This window comes from Carettochelys insculpta, chromosome 8 (assembly GCF_033958435.1).
Source record: "Carettochelys insculpta isolate YL-2023 chromosome 8, ASM3395843v1, whole genome shotgun sequence".
NCBI lineage: Eukaryota > Metazoa > Chordata > Testudines > Carettochelyidae > Carettochelys > Carettochelys insculpta.
Window position 1 is genome coordinate 65,890,011 of NC_134144.1, and position 14,410 is coordinate 65,904,420.

A 14,410-nucleotide genomic window follows, 5' to 3' on the forward strand; every position below is an offset into this window, starting at 1 on the left:
CTCCACCTTGAGGAAATCTGGGATTTTGGAGTTGCTCCACGCTGCCAAGTGTCCTTAACTGACAACCAGAATGTACGTGAAGGGGGAGGTGCCTCCCAAGGGGGAATTCAAGGACCAAAATGAGAAGTTTAGTCAGGAGGCATTTCTGGTTTCTTTCTTTCGGCTCTTGGAAAAGAGTGCCATCCATTAACTATTGTCAGGGGGTGGGAGCTTCCTGCCATAACTGCGTCCTCACGTGCTCTAGTGTCAGGCTGGCCTGCTCCATTGTGAATAATGTCAACTCTTGCAGCATCTTAGCTCTAAATGACATCTGATTTCATGCTTTGGAATCTGATGTCCTTCTCTTTTGGAAGCGAGAAATGAATTACAGTCTGTCTCAGAGATATTTTGCAGTCTCACATAAGTAGAATTTTCTGGCATAATCCAGGGATGCGTAACGAGCTCCCGTAATGGCTCCTGGCTTCAACAAATAATTGGGGGCCTTATACCATGCTAGTCTCTTTCCCCAATCTCATGGACTTCCAGGGCTGATTTTTCTTTGTGTGACCTTGTAGCTGGACTAAATCTGTTTCCTTGCTTTAACTGAAATGGTATGTCCTTCTGGTGTGGGGGGGTGGGGACTTAGTGTGATGGATAGGATATCTGGTCTTGTGGGACACTGTTCTCTGTGGGTATCCTATTCATGTTCCAGGCCTAGACTTAAGGCAAAACTGTGTTCTGGCTAAGGCTTCACTAGCCAATGAAGTGAGAGGGAGAAAGCCATACTGTGGATGGGAAAGAGAAGACCTTTCTGAAATTAATCAGCAGTAAGCAGGACTGCCTGTGAATGGCGTTGAAGATCCCAGATATTCAAACCCCAGGACTCGGGTCCCCAGTACCAGGAGAGAGATTTTAAAATAATAAAATTTAAATAAAAAGATCTCCACACTCATGGTTCATCATGTAACTCCTTTCTCGCCAGACAGGAGAACTAGATTTAAAAAAAAAAAAAAAAAGACTCAGATTTTCACATAGGAACGTGGCTGCGAGAACTGGAGATTTAAAATACTTCTGACTTGTGTAAACATATGATAAAATCATTAGTGCTGACAACCCTGTGTAAATATATTTTGTCCCATTATTTTATGTGTGAAATCAGAAATAATACAATATTTCTTTCTGTCTCAGTACAGCAAAGCCAGCTCTCTGTGGGTCAAGCAGGATGGCCAGCCTCCAGGCTGTGCTGCTTCACTTCTTTTCTAAAAAAAAATTTTTTTTTTTTTTTTTTTTTGGCCTCTGAACTTTTTTGGGCAATTTGAGGAGGTTGACAATGATCTGCAAAACAGCTAGGGCTACTCCTGCTGTTTGCCTTTTCTTATCAGCATGACTGAGGGAAAAGAAGTACCCAAAGGTGAACTGACTTGCTGCTACAGCCAGACAGAGGTGAAGTGTCATGTGCAATGCCAAACCGCATTCTAGTGGTGGAGGTGAAAAAGAACCTCACTCCCGAATGCCAGTTTAGTGCCTGTGGGGTAGGCCATCCTGTTCCTTGATAAGGGCCTGGATATGCAGCCCTTTCTCCCATGAGTTGTACCTTGTGTTCAGAAGGACTCCTTGAGTAAGAACAATGTGTATGAGTAATTATGTTCATGCAGGATCAGTATCATTATGCTTTATATATATATAAACAAGATTTTTAGATTTGTCATCTAAAACTACTGACATCTAAAACTGTTGAGAATCTGAAAATATTTGAAGAGGACACACTCTTAAAAACAAAATGCTCCATTCCCCACAAAGCTCTTTCTATTAAAACAAGAGTGCAATAATTACAGTTCTGGGAACGGGCAAACTGTGGAATACAAGGCATTAGGGGATCCCTCAAGTTCATGGGAAAATGAGCTTGGAAGAGCAACAAATAAACACTGCGACCTCTTGACTCTTAGCCCCGGAGCGATGGTAAGTTCTCAGTGAGGCGCTCGGCTCCAGACAGGAATTTTCTTTGCTGTAGTGGTGTAAATCATTGTCAGGATGAGGTCTCTAAGGCCTTTTCTCAGCTAGGATTTTTCAGAGTTGCAGTTCCCAGAGGATGCCCCCCACCAATGACGACAGCACAAGTGGAAGCTGTAGGATAGACAGGGCTCAGTTGGCCCAATGCATTTTTTGCCGCTGTGTCACAGCAGTGCTGAACAAACCTGTATAAAAGCCCCAGTCTTTTCTACGCTGCAGTCGCCGGTGATGGTTCGTGTTAGTTCTTTGGGTGCTTATTCATGTCAGCTCCAATCAGGTGAGTGTGCATACCATGTGCACAGGGGTCAGGATCTTTACCCATAGTGGCATCTGTTGGGCCAGTTGTGGAGACTCCAGGAGTGATGGCAGAATGGTGTTCTATGTCTGATCCCAATAACCTGACTGCCCCTCATTTTCTTCCAACTAGCCGTGATGGCACTGGAACCCTATCCTGTTGGTGCACTACCTCGAATTAATTAGTTTCTTCTGAGTGTAGTTCATTTGGAGAAGCTGGGTTGATCTGTCCTATCTCTTGCCCAGGGCTGCGGGCTTTTTCGCAAACCCAGGGTTTTAAGACTTGTGGTTCATGCTATAAGCTTATGCCTAATAGCGACCCACATGATTGCTATTTACATGCTAGCAGGAAAGCACATCATGCAGAGCATTAGAGTTGGGCAGCTTACTCCTTCCACAGAGTTTGGAAGGGATTGCGGCTGTGGGCAGGTCTATACTGTGAGCTAGATCAACCTGGGAGCCAATCGATCCTGCAGGAGCTGATCAATTTGCATCTAGCATAGAGGCGATAAAGGGATTATTGTTTGCTCTCAGTACCTAACCTTAACCAGATGCACTAGTGGAGTTGATGCAAGTGTCTGTCGTCAACACATGCAGTGGTGACTCCGCAGTAAGTAGATGTAAGTGTGTCTATTCATCTGTGGCTATTTGTGTAGTTGTGTAACTTAGGTTAATCTCCTGTGTTGCACACAAACTGTGTCTGGCCTTCAGTTCCTTCCCCGATAGCACCTGTGCTAGTACAGTTGTTCTCCATCCCTTGCTCAGATAGTACAGTTACAATGAAGCCCTAGGCAACTTTCATTATGAAGATTTTTTTTTCAAGCTGAATATTATCCTAGCTGTAATGTGAGCTGATGTGCCCCAGATATCGTGCTGCTGACTGCACTAGAATCCTTTAACAGACAGATATGCTTTAAATATTATAGTCTTTCAGTTCATTTACACGCAGCTTCAGACTTTTAATCCTTTTTAAAAATGTCAATGAGAAAACATTGAATTGCCTTAAGAATATGGCCCAGGCTTTCGATTCTGATCTTGTTTCAGTGTTGAGAGGGTGGGCCATTTTATTAGTAACCGTGCAGTCCCTTTTCCAATAAATCCTCCCTTTCAAAGTGCATCTTTCCACAGCTGATTATGGCCACAAATAACTCATCAAAAAAGTTAGTAATACCCTGTGTATGGCAAGCCCTGAATTATTACTTAGTTAATGATGCGGCAGTGTATGTTTCCAGCTGTGCTGCAGCAGCACACAGACCTTAGCAGCTGTTGTGGAGCTCATTGAATGGCTGTTGAGCATCATCCTCTATTTGTCATAAACCTAAAGGTTCCTTTGGGGGTAAGAATGATGCCATCATATACCACTTTAGTGCATGATAGCTAAATTCTGATACTGTTCTTACCAAGGGGATGGAGCTGGCTTGATTTTTTTTTTCTTTTAATTTTGAGGGAAAGGGTAGTCAGATTATTTACTGATTTGTGATGCCAAGTGATTTCCATGGAGATGCAATTTGGCTTCTGTTTTGGGAATCCAAAATCCAGGTTCCAGATGAGATGCAAAACAGTCTAGTTGAGCCCAATTTGTTCAAGGAATTTAGGTGCCTAAAGATGCAGTTAGGTAGGTAGTGGAATTGTCAAAAGCAGGTAGAAATTGCTGGGAGCCTGCTATTTGTGCCTATAGCTGTGCAGATGATGGAAACTGTTTTGCAAAAGCTTTTATGATTTTGATGTTCGTCTTGATTCCAGTTAGCATCACATTTTTACAATTTCAAAATCCTCTGAATGAAAATTCTGGAAAAAACTTTTATTTTTTGTGTTTTTTAAAAAGTCTGTCAGTTAGTATTCTGTATCACATAACTCAAATGGGAATGAAAAGTGAATTCAGAATGAAAAATCAAAGTGTTTATTCCGAAAATGCCAAAATGGGACTTTTGTCAGAACTCCTGTTCCCATTTTTCTCTCCCTGCAAATTGAAAATTTTGGCAAACCTGATACTGTTTCACAGAGGGATTTTATTTTTCAATTCCTCCTCTGTAAAATGGGTATGATAATACTACTTTTGAGTCACTATTGTATTGTAAGCGATTTGTGGCAAGGATTGTCTTTTTGTATGGATGTATAGCACTTCGCATATTGGAGGCCCAATCTCAGGTAGGACTGCAAGGGGCTACTTCAATCAAAAAGTGTGTGTGTGTGTGTGTGTTTTATAGGTCCTTTTTTTGTGTTGGTCTTCAGAGGATACAATTTGTCGCAACCACTAGCTCTAAAGTTCAGCTTCTAGCAGATCATGCTTTTTTAGCTTCAGCGTTCTCTGGCTCACTTCCCTATGTGTTGGCCAGGGTGGTAGCCATCTACTACTGCAGGACGAATCATCAATAATAAGAGACCTAAGGATATATTGTGTAAGATTGGAAGTGGTCCATGGCCAATAAGAGCTGCAATTGCTTGATATCTGCAAAGTTCAAGTGAATATAGTGGTGGCGGCCCACCAGGAACTAGCTTTGTAGGCCTTTTCATTGTCCTCCTCTGGTTTATTTCAACATTTTGTGTTTGTATGAGCACATGTCTTATTGTTCCTGTGCCACAAAGATTGGCCTTGCATACTGTATTCATAAACATGGTCAGCTCACCCAACAGGATGTGTAAGTAATCCGATTTGAGGCTAAAATTAAGCTTGTACTTTGCAAGATGGGAGCCTTTGTGAAAATCGATGGAAAGTACCAAGTTACACCTGATTTTGCATTCTTGACCTATTCTGGTGTGGAGGTGCCATTTTTATACATCCATCCCCGGGGACAAAGCTCTCTTATCTCTCTGTTGTCATTTACCTCATGATGTCCCAGCATTTTGGTGACACACAATCATGACCTTGGCATGCAAACAAGCACATCACTGAGATGTGATGGCATTGCATTTTTTTAATGTCCTAGCAGTACTACCCAAATCAGAGCTTGTCCTTTGAAAACTGGCACGTGACAAATTTTGTTAATTACAGCATATACGATACAAAATATTTCATGCTAATTAGAAATTTCCATCATCTGTCTTAATCAGTCTTAAAAGCAGTAACTAAAGCAATCAGTTCTATCATATTAAATATTGAGAAAAGTATTATTTGTAAAACACAACTAAAATATCCATTCAAGCTAATAATGTAACAGTTTGACACAATAGATTTTTGTAGCCTGTATACTGCTGCTTGTAAATATGTGTTGAGGGAAATATTAAAATGCAAATTGGTGACCAAATAAACCATAATATCATCTTCAGTGACGTTAAGATGTGTCGACTGAATGAATATTAGAATCTCTGCAGCATGTGTAGTAAAAATTTTCATGAAAAGTATTTATATATCAGGTAGGTACACAGCTACTGTTTCAGGGTGATAGATGTGAATCAGGAGAGGCCAGGGTTCTTGCAAAGGGATTTATGTGATCTTCCAGTACTTCTGATGTGGCCCGTATAATAATACTGTGGGAAGTGCTACCTAGTGGATGGAGCAACTGACTGAAAGCTAGAGCTCCTGGGTTCCATTTCTGGCTCTCCTGCTGACCATGTGAACTCTGGCTACAGAACTAAATTTTCTGAACCTTGCTTTCAGTTTTCAGAAAAAAAGTGCTAGATTTGTGTAATTCAGGAGCTCAGAGGAAAAGCTCATCACTGGGGGACAGCCCCTTCTGGTCTATTGAACATCATTCTGGAAGGGAGGTCCATCTCCCAGGAATGGCTGTGGTTAAGTGGAAGAAAAACAGGGACATTTCAGAGATGCTGGTGTGGTTTTTACTCCTTGGCAAGAAAAATAATGATGACGTGATACAGTGGTGCTGTAGTGTCACTATGGCATAATGCACATAATCTCCCGGACACCACAGAAAAGTTCTCTCTACCCCACCACCATGTAACCAAAATCAAGATATTTTCACATCCTGTATGCTGGTGTTACTGATCTTTGATTGTGCCAGGAACTAAATGGACTGGTCCCTTAATGTTTGAGTAAGGTAATAATCTGAGGTTAACAAAGGACTGCTTAGGGGAAAACTGATTCTTCAGATGACTTCTGGTGTGCCACATGGAAGCCACTTTAATATAGCTTTTATTTTGTGCAGAATCACCAGTTTAAGATTTCTCGAGGGAGAGATTTGGAAGCCATTCTCTATGCAAACATAATTTCACTTATTCCACCCTTGTCATGGGGTAAAATACATTGACCACATGGCACCATCGACTCATCAGAGAGTGAGAGACGGAGATACTGGCCATTTCCTCAGTGTTACAAGTGTGCCTTTTTCCAAAGTGATGTGATGAAGTATGCAGTATGTTCAGATTGACAGGAGGCCTAATAATTGTGAAATCTCTTAGCCGATGACTTGTTGGCATTCAGACACTGATGCCCTCAAGAATAGCCTTCTAAAGCGACTGTCCAAGTGAACCAAGCAGGAGTTAATTTCCATGAATCATTTTGGAAACTGTTAAAGGGCAAAGTGCACAGCACTCACTTCTATATTAGAGCACGTCTCCTTCGAGAGACCGGATCGAACCCTGGCATTCATATACCTCAATGGGCCTTTAGTTCCACTAAGAAGAGTGAAAACTTCAGGACTCAGCCTGTTCGGCACCAGGAGGAGAGGTGTCTGAGAGGCTGACCCAGACCTGTGTGATATGGGCCTATAGAAACAGGAGAACTTTAAAAAGTGTGCATTTTAAAAGCTGACTTTGCCTGCTGTTTCGTGAGCAGTTACAGATGAGAGCTTTTTCTTTCCACAAGATGCTTTTTGGTGCTTGTTGGTGGTGTTCCCGGTGAACGCTAGAGCAGCAATTCCCTTCTGGGGCGCCGTAGTTCTGCTGCCCTCTAGTTGCTGCTAAGCTGTCCCCTGCTAGTGATCCTGGTCTCTGTGTTTTATGTAAATACCCGTGGAAAGAGAAAACACTTTGCCTTTGGAGCACAGCAGATTCCACCACAGTGGTATGGAGCATCAACCTACAGGTGGACCTGAACCAAAACCCTGACCCCTGTTATCCTTGAGCTTGGGATCCAAAATCCGTAATTGTCTATTTCAGTGGTTCCCAGCCTTTTCAGTAACACTGCACACTGCAATGAGACAAACAATTCCATGTGCACGCACTTTTTTTTTCAGCTGCATCAGTTGCTCATAAACCTTACGTTTACTTACTTTTCTCTTACCAGAGAAGTTTCCAACATAGTATTGCATATAACAAGCTAAACAAGAATCAAATGGGTTGGTGATTAATTGAGTTACTGCCAAAATGTTTGATTACTCATGGGGTTGGGGTGGAGGTGGGTCCAGAAAGTGGCTTCCTTTCCTGCCAGCCTGTTGGAACCAGGCCGCAGCATTTAAACTGCATCCCAGCTTCGACTGACTCCTCTCCCTGCACCTTGCCACAGCAGATAGGGGAGCCGGGGCACTCCCTGCACAGGCACTTTGGGCCAGGAAGTATTTCCGCTGCCTCCCAACATGAACGGGCTCCTGCAGGGTCAGCATTTCCCCTTACAGCAGCTCTGCAAAGAGCCACCATGGGTGGGGGTTGGGGGGGGGAATTGATGAAATTTCACAGCACACGTGGACAGTTCTCATGGCCATGGCACACTGGTTGAAAACCACTGACTTATCTGTGTATAATGGGATACTAAAAAATTACATGTCCAATCACTTCCAAACTTCAAATCACGATCCAAGCTCTCCAGATTTAGGCCCATGTGGTCAGCCTCTTATCTTCCATAGTGATAACACACCACAGGACTCTGCAGATTACTCCATCCAACAGCCCTGTTCCAGCACAGCCCTGGGAGGGAATAGAGTTCTCCCTGAGCTCCTGCAAGCTGAAATTTATCCTTTTTGTATTGGGCTCAGATTTATTATCAGAGAATCATGCTTCTGTATTAACCTTTCAGTTAAGACCACACAAATGGTGTGAAACGCTGTTCAGTGGTGCATATGGCATCATAAAAGCCACTGCTGGTGTCAGGCAGGTTTTTAAAATACAGCCAATGAAAGTTGCTTGGCCTTGTAGTAAAGAGATTAAATATTTGTGTTTTGTTCTCTGTGCTTCCTGTTTAAACACCTGCAAGTAATTAGAGCGAAACGGTCTCTGTAAATGATAATTAGAAAAAATAAGTGGACAGTTCATGATATTTAATAGACTCAATTGCAAAGTTTCAATAATACTAAAAAAAAATCAATACTAAAACCTCTATGACTGATCCAAGTAAAGGAAAGCTTTGTCAGGCCATGTAACACTGGACTATTTGTACTCTTTTCTATGCTGTTTATCTAAAGCACATTTATTACATTCAGTAGGTTTCTGCTTCTGGCAGTTTATATCTCCATGAGTTTAAGAGCCTTTGCCTAATTAAGACCATCGAGATTTTCACCACACAGCTACAGTTCCACTTAAAGAATAATTTCTGTGCTATTCTGCTCTCTGGGAGAGGTGAGGCCAAAATTAAAAATAAATAGAAAAAAAGGGAACCACGGGAAATAAGCAGATTCAAATTACACAACATTTTTCCTGTAATGTGGGACTGCTAGATGGGTCTTTGGCCACATTATAAGCTCATTTGCAGATAAATCATGGAGGAGATGGAAAAGGTTTTATACTGAGAATTAGGGTATATGTGTGTGCACAGAGGCTGTATAGCATACTCTTCTGCTTACTACGCTTTAATTGACCTGATTAGATGAGACTTATTGCTTCCATTTAGTGAGGTTACTTTTGAACTACAACACCCTGGTTCTGTTAAGTTGGCACCAAAATCTCATTTTTTAAAATGGCATTATGGGCCTGATTTTCACGAACAGAGATGTTGGCTAATCAGGCCCTGTTGTTTTGGTTACTTGATTCACTTTAGAATTTGCTCCCTGCAGCATTTGTCATGTCTGCTTACTTAAAGATGTGGAAGTGAGTAGATTGTACACTGACATATTTCTTAAGCAAAAAGTGGCTCTCCATTTGGATCTAGAGGTTGGGAAGAGGAGGATTTAGAGACAGAGGAAGACAGCACCTTGTGAATTTGGACCCCAGCTATGTATAAAGATTGGCAAGGTAATATGCACGCCAGATGCGTGAAGATTAAAATAAAGAAAGTGTTTATTAACAACCAAATTGTGCCAATCTTACTCATATTACGTAGTGACTTTCTCCTCGTAGGATGGCTGACTTAAGAAAGGCGGCACAATTGGGCCCTTTGAAAGTAGTCAGGAGCGGGAGAGATGCTAACGAAGGATAACAAACTATCAGACTGTGAAGCCTTTGCAAAGAACAAATCCACCTTTAAGACCTTTATTCTTGAAGGATTTCTTACACTGGAAAGAATTTAGGGAGTCTCTTTTCACATTGTGCTAAGCCCACACCTGAGGCCGTAGGCACAGGGTGAGCGCGCTTACTTAAACAAACTTTTCTAACTTAATAGTATACCTAGACGGGCAGCTAGCATGTTAAGACTTATGAGGGTCAAAGAGAATTTTACCGCTTATTCAGCCCAAAGCAATGATTAATGGGGAGATGATCAATTCAAAGGTAATAAAATAACAGGGAAATGAAATTACTCTAGATACCCAAGGAGCAGTGGACCCCAGTCTAATAAAGAACATTCAAATTGGAAATGAGGATAAACTGTCAGATGGATGAAAGCAATCGACAATGGAGTAGGTGGCTTTCTGATGTAGTTACAGCAAACTCAATAGAGCTGGTGAGGTCTCTAGATTCAATAAGTGTAGTGTTCAATTTTTCCTACCTTGACATGCAGGTTTAGATTAGGTGAGTTGGCAGTCCTCTTCCAGCCCTTTCAGTGGGTGGTAATCTGTATTTTAATTAAAAAAATAAGTGTTACAGAGAAACAAGATTCTTAACCTTTAACAGTAAAGAGCATGAGAAAAAGAGGCAGTGACAGAGTCCTTGAATTACAACTGTGCTCCAATTTCATAATAAAAGCTGAAGAGTGAAGTGCTTAATTGTTTTTTCTAGTTGATATTTAAAGCCTTTGGTTCCACAGTATGCTGTGTCTGGGCAGTCTTGTTACCTTATGAAACTGACAACTGACTAATTTACTTCAGGAGTGAATTAAGATAAGCCAAATCAAGGCCACCTTAAGTTTGAATAAGTGTGTTGTCCACATATGGTATTAATGCAGTTTAACTAATCAGAATTAATTTTCACAAGTGTTCTTATCATAAAGAAGTCTTAATTTCCTTTGAAAGTCAAACTAGAATTCAAGCCTGGACTGTTTTTGTTAGACTGCGACCGACATATAATGGTTATTGTGCTTAATAAAGATCAACCATTTAACCATTAATTTACACTCCTCACAAGATGCTGGACTGTAGACGCTCTTATTTTACCGGTGATGGGAACTTTGTGCTCTTCCATGCCGTTTAGAGAACACCACATGCCAAAATAGCCTATTTCAAAATCTACTCGAAATAAGCAACGCAGTTTGCATATAGGAAATTGTGTATCTCATTTAGAGGTTAGGACACTGTCTAGACATAGTTTTAGTGGGCTGCAAGATTGTTTTAACTGAGACAGTCTCCAGAGATAGGCTAGTTTGGCTAACTTCACTTGCATACCACCAGTTTGTGGGTTTGCTGATTGGATGCAGGGGGGAGCGTGGGTTTCACAGTCAGTGTTGTGTGCAGTCAGCACACATGTCACTTTATGCGTCCTTGTTTTATGTGCGCATCACATTAGTAATACCAATGGAAAGAAAACTACCCTGATGGAAGCCAGTGGAATCTGATAACCCTGCCCCTTGGCAACAGTAAACAAAATGTCTTGCAGGCCCACGGGTTGTCCTCCGTTGTATCGTACCATTCGTTATATGGATGAACATATAAAAAAAAACCTGTACAGGAATGTTTTTCAAACCTTTTTTCTTGCGATGCAGTGGAAGAAAAATGCTTATCCCCAGGACCCAAGACAGTAAGTATTTTCTGACTAAAACCTTCATTAAAGCACAATAAAGGCAATGTATATTAGCTTTAACCACTTCACTTTAAATAATAACTAAAATTAAGCATTGATGTTACTTGTAAAACATTTTTAAACATGGTATAATGCAGTAAAAGAGATGATCATGTTGCGTTTTGCTTACTTAATGTGAAGGATGAGCCAAGGTCTGCCAATGAGGGTGAGGGTAACTGGCCTGTTGTACAGGGGCCCAGTGTAGACCAGAACTCTGGCTGCCGCTACTGCTGCTTGTAACTTGAACTGTTGTGGCAGTGCCTCTCTGTGTGGCTGTGGGAGAGGGAGCCAGCACCAAGGTCCTGATGGCACTAAGGGCTGACTGCCTTAGGCCCTGTCCCCTTCACCCATGGCTCTGCCTTTCGGGGGGCATGGAGCCAGGCCTACCTGCCCACTTTGCCCCAGAGCCCACAGAGGCTGTTGGCATTGCTGGTTGGGCCTGCCTGGTGTTCATGATCTTGTTTCGGTCTGGCTCACCAGAAGAAAGTGTCACCTGCATATCATGTGCACTGTTGAGTTAGTTTCTTCTTTCTTTTGCTTTTAACTTTGTCATACTTGAAAATCCCAGTTCACACACGTAGGTCGGTGTGAACCATAGCAACAACAGAACACTATCTTCCTTATCAGTGGATATTCCATGAAAACACTTAATCCAAAATGATGAGAAATGTAATGGCTTCTGACATATTTTGAGTGTGCTATCACAGGTGAGTTGCATCAGCTCTTCTTCTTGCTCAGGCATCACGTTTAGCTCCATTATTGACTCAAGATTTTTGAGAGCAAGAATCTTTCCCCCCCATTTTCCCTTCAGATTTTTCACATGCCTCTTCAGGGAGGTAGCCACTAAAATTGTCAGAGCAGTGAGATGTAGCTGTATGACACTTCACTTCGTTCACTTTTTCTTCGTTGATACTGTTCCAACATACTGAGAACCGCATTGGGAACTTGTAATAGCTCAGAGAATTACTTTTCAGTTGTGCTTGCCACAGTGTTAATGACTTTTTGGAATGCTTCTATCCTTTCACAGTGTCGAAACAAATCACAGACTCTTCCTTGCAACTTCAAATTCAGTTAGCTTAAAATTGAGAAGATGTCCGCTGGATATGACAACTTTATTAACCACCTGTCATTGTCAAACAAATTTGCCAAGTTATATTGTTTTTCTACCAGAAAAATGTGACTCCCTGTCCTGAAAGGGCGCCCTTCAAAACATGCTGCACCATGACAGCCACCCTATTTCAGTGTGAAACAGAAAATGAGTGTGCACTGCTCACGTTTGAGTGTAACCCTTCAGAAAGCGTGCTGTTCAGGGCGCTTCCTCTCGTGAAATTAGCAGTTTTCACTACTTCCTTCAGTACTACATTAAGATCAGGGGAAATCCCGTTAAGCTTCGTGCTAAATGAAACCGTGATTCCAAACAACATCATTATCAGCTGCTTCAGATTTTTTTTTTCACAATTCCATTTCTGCCTATCAGATTTGCTCTGCTGTTCAGTTGTAATTCCTTTGCAAATAGCCTAGTCTAATTTGTACTTTCCAATTACACAGTCATGCAGTGCTTTGAATATTTGTGCTCCTGCTGCTTGTCAGTAAAGTCAGACAATATAGCAAATCTTCCAGGTAGTCATCTTGCCATGCCTACCTCACATAAACTAATTATGATGCACAGTTTAAAATATCAGTAGTCTTGTCACACTGGATAGCAAAAACCCTTCTGTCAGTAACCAAGTAATAGGCTGGGCTTCCAAATGCTCTGCAATATCACATATTTGCTGAGACAATGCATAATCACCGAGAGGACGACTTCTCAATCTTACAGCAGATTCTCTTAAAAAAGCATACCCCGTATTGAGAGATGGTGGTAAAATATGTTTTTGGCAACTGCGTGGACCATTTTCTTTTTATGGGATACTACTGAATACGATGTCAGTTGTGCCTTATCATGCAAAGCAGTTGACTAAGAACTTTTGGTGATAATTGTAATTCCTGTTGCTTCCTTTTAAAACATTCGAGAGCTTATAAATATGTCCCACTATGGTTTCTAAATGTCATAATTTTAGATTCTCATTTGCAAGTACCTCATTGCAAATAACACACTGCAGCTTTGGATCTTGATTTGCCTTAGTTTGATGAGAACATATTGGGAAAAAACGATCGCTAATCTGCCTAGTCCATGATTTGTTTTTCTTTTTAGTAGCTGGTTCAGGTGAGGCCGACATGGCAGAAATCTGCCCTTTTATTACTAGAACTTTCTTCTGCAGACAACATGCTTTGTTTAGTCTATAAGGTGCCACAGGACTTCTTGTTTCTGAAGCTGTAGACTAACTGGGCTAGCCTCTGACACCTACATTTGTACTTTCATTTTCTGATTGGTGATGGATCCAGTCAATCCATTTTTCAGGGTTAAGATTTGTCAGTGAAGCCTTGCATTAACCAAAGTAACTGTGCAGAAAAGTATTCTTGCTAGGTAATTACATTCATAAGAACATAAGAACATAAGAATGGCCATACTGGGTCAGACCAAAGGTCCATCAAGCCCAGCATCCCATCTGCCGACGGTGGCCAATGCCAGGTGCCCCAGAGAAGGAGAACAGAAGACAATTCATATCAGTTATGTTGTGTGTGCATATAGAGTATAAGAAACTGTTTGCAAACAAGTAACTCTTACAACAAATAGGTAAAAAATTTAACAGTTAAATGATTACAATGTTGCATAATGAAAAACATTTTAAGATATGACATTTTAAATTTGCAAATGACACAGTGCCTAATACTCCATGACTCAGTACTGCCTTATAACCCATAATTTTGAAAACCGCTGGTGTGCAGGGTTTTCATTTCCTCTAACTTTAAACAGAGAAAAACCCTGCAAACACCTTTTTCCGGCACAGAAAGAAGTTGGAGGAAATCTTTGATGGCTTTATGACATGAAATGCAAGTGACATATTACCGAATGTCATCTCTTAGTGAAAGGGGGCCAAGCTAATCCACGGTTTAAATCCACTGAAGTGCATGAATAAAGAAACTGGTGCCATTGCAGCTGCGAAAGATTTAGCCACAGGAATTATATACTGAGCAAAATGATTAGCAAAGTAAAGTATATTTATTTCTGTGTGCCACAATTATACAGTTTTTTTTATTCACCTCATAT

General features: G+C 41.2%; 1 protein-coding gene across 2 annotated transcripts in view; it reads left to right on the forward strand.

Annotated features, from left to right (window-relative positions):
• Positions 1–14,410, forward strand: part of SEMA5B (semaphorin 5B) — a 341,594-nt gene that overhangs the window by 66,732 nt on the left and 260,452 nt on the right. The window contains exon 1 of one of the 2 annotated variants that reach the window (XM_075001546.1): positions 2,129–2,266. The exons of the other annotated variant lie outside the window; for it this stretch is intronic. The gene's annotated coding sequence lies outside the window, so the exon portion shown is untranslated. Of the gene's footprint in view, positions 1–2,128; positions 2,267–14,410 lie in introns of those variants that run through there. 2 annotated transcript variants of the gene reach the window in all.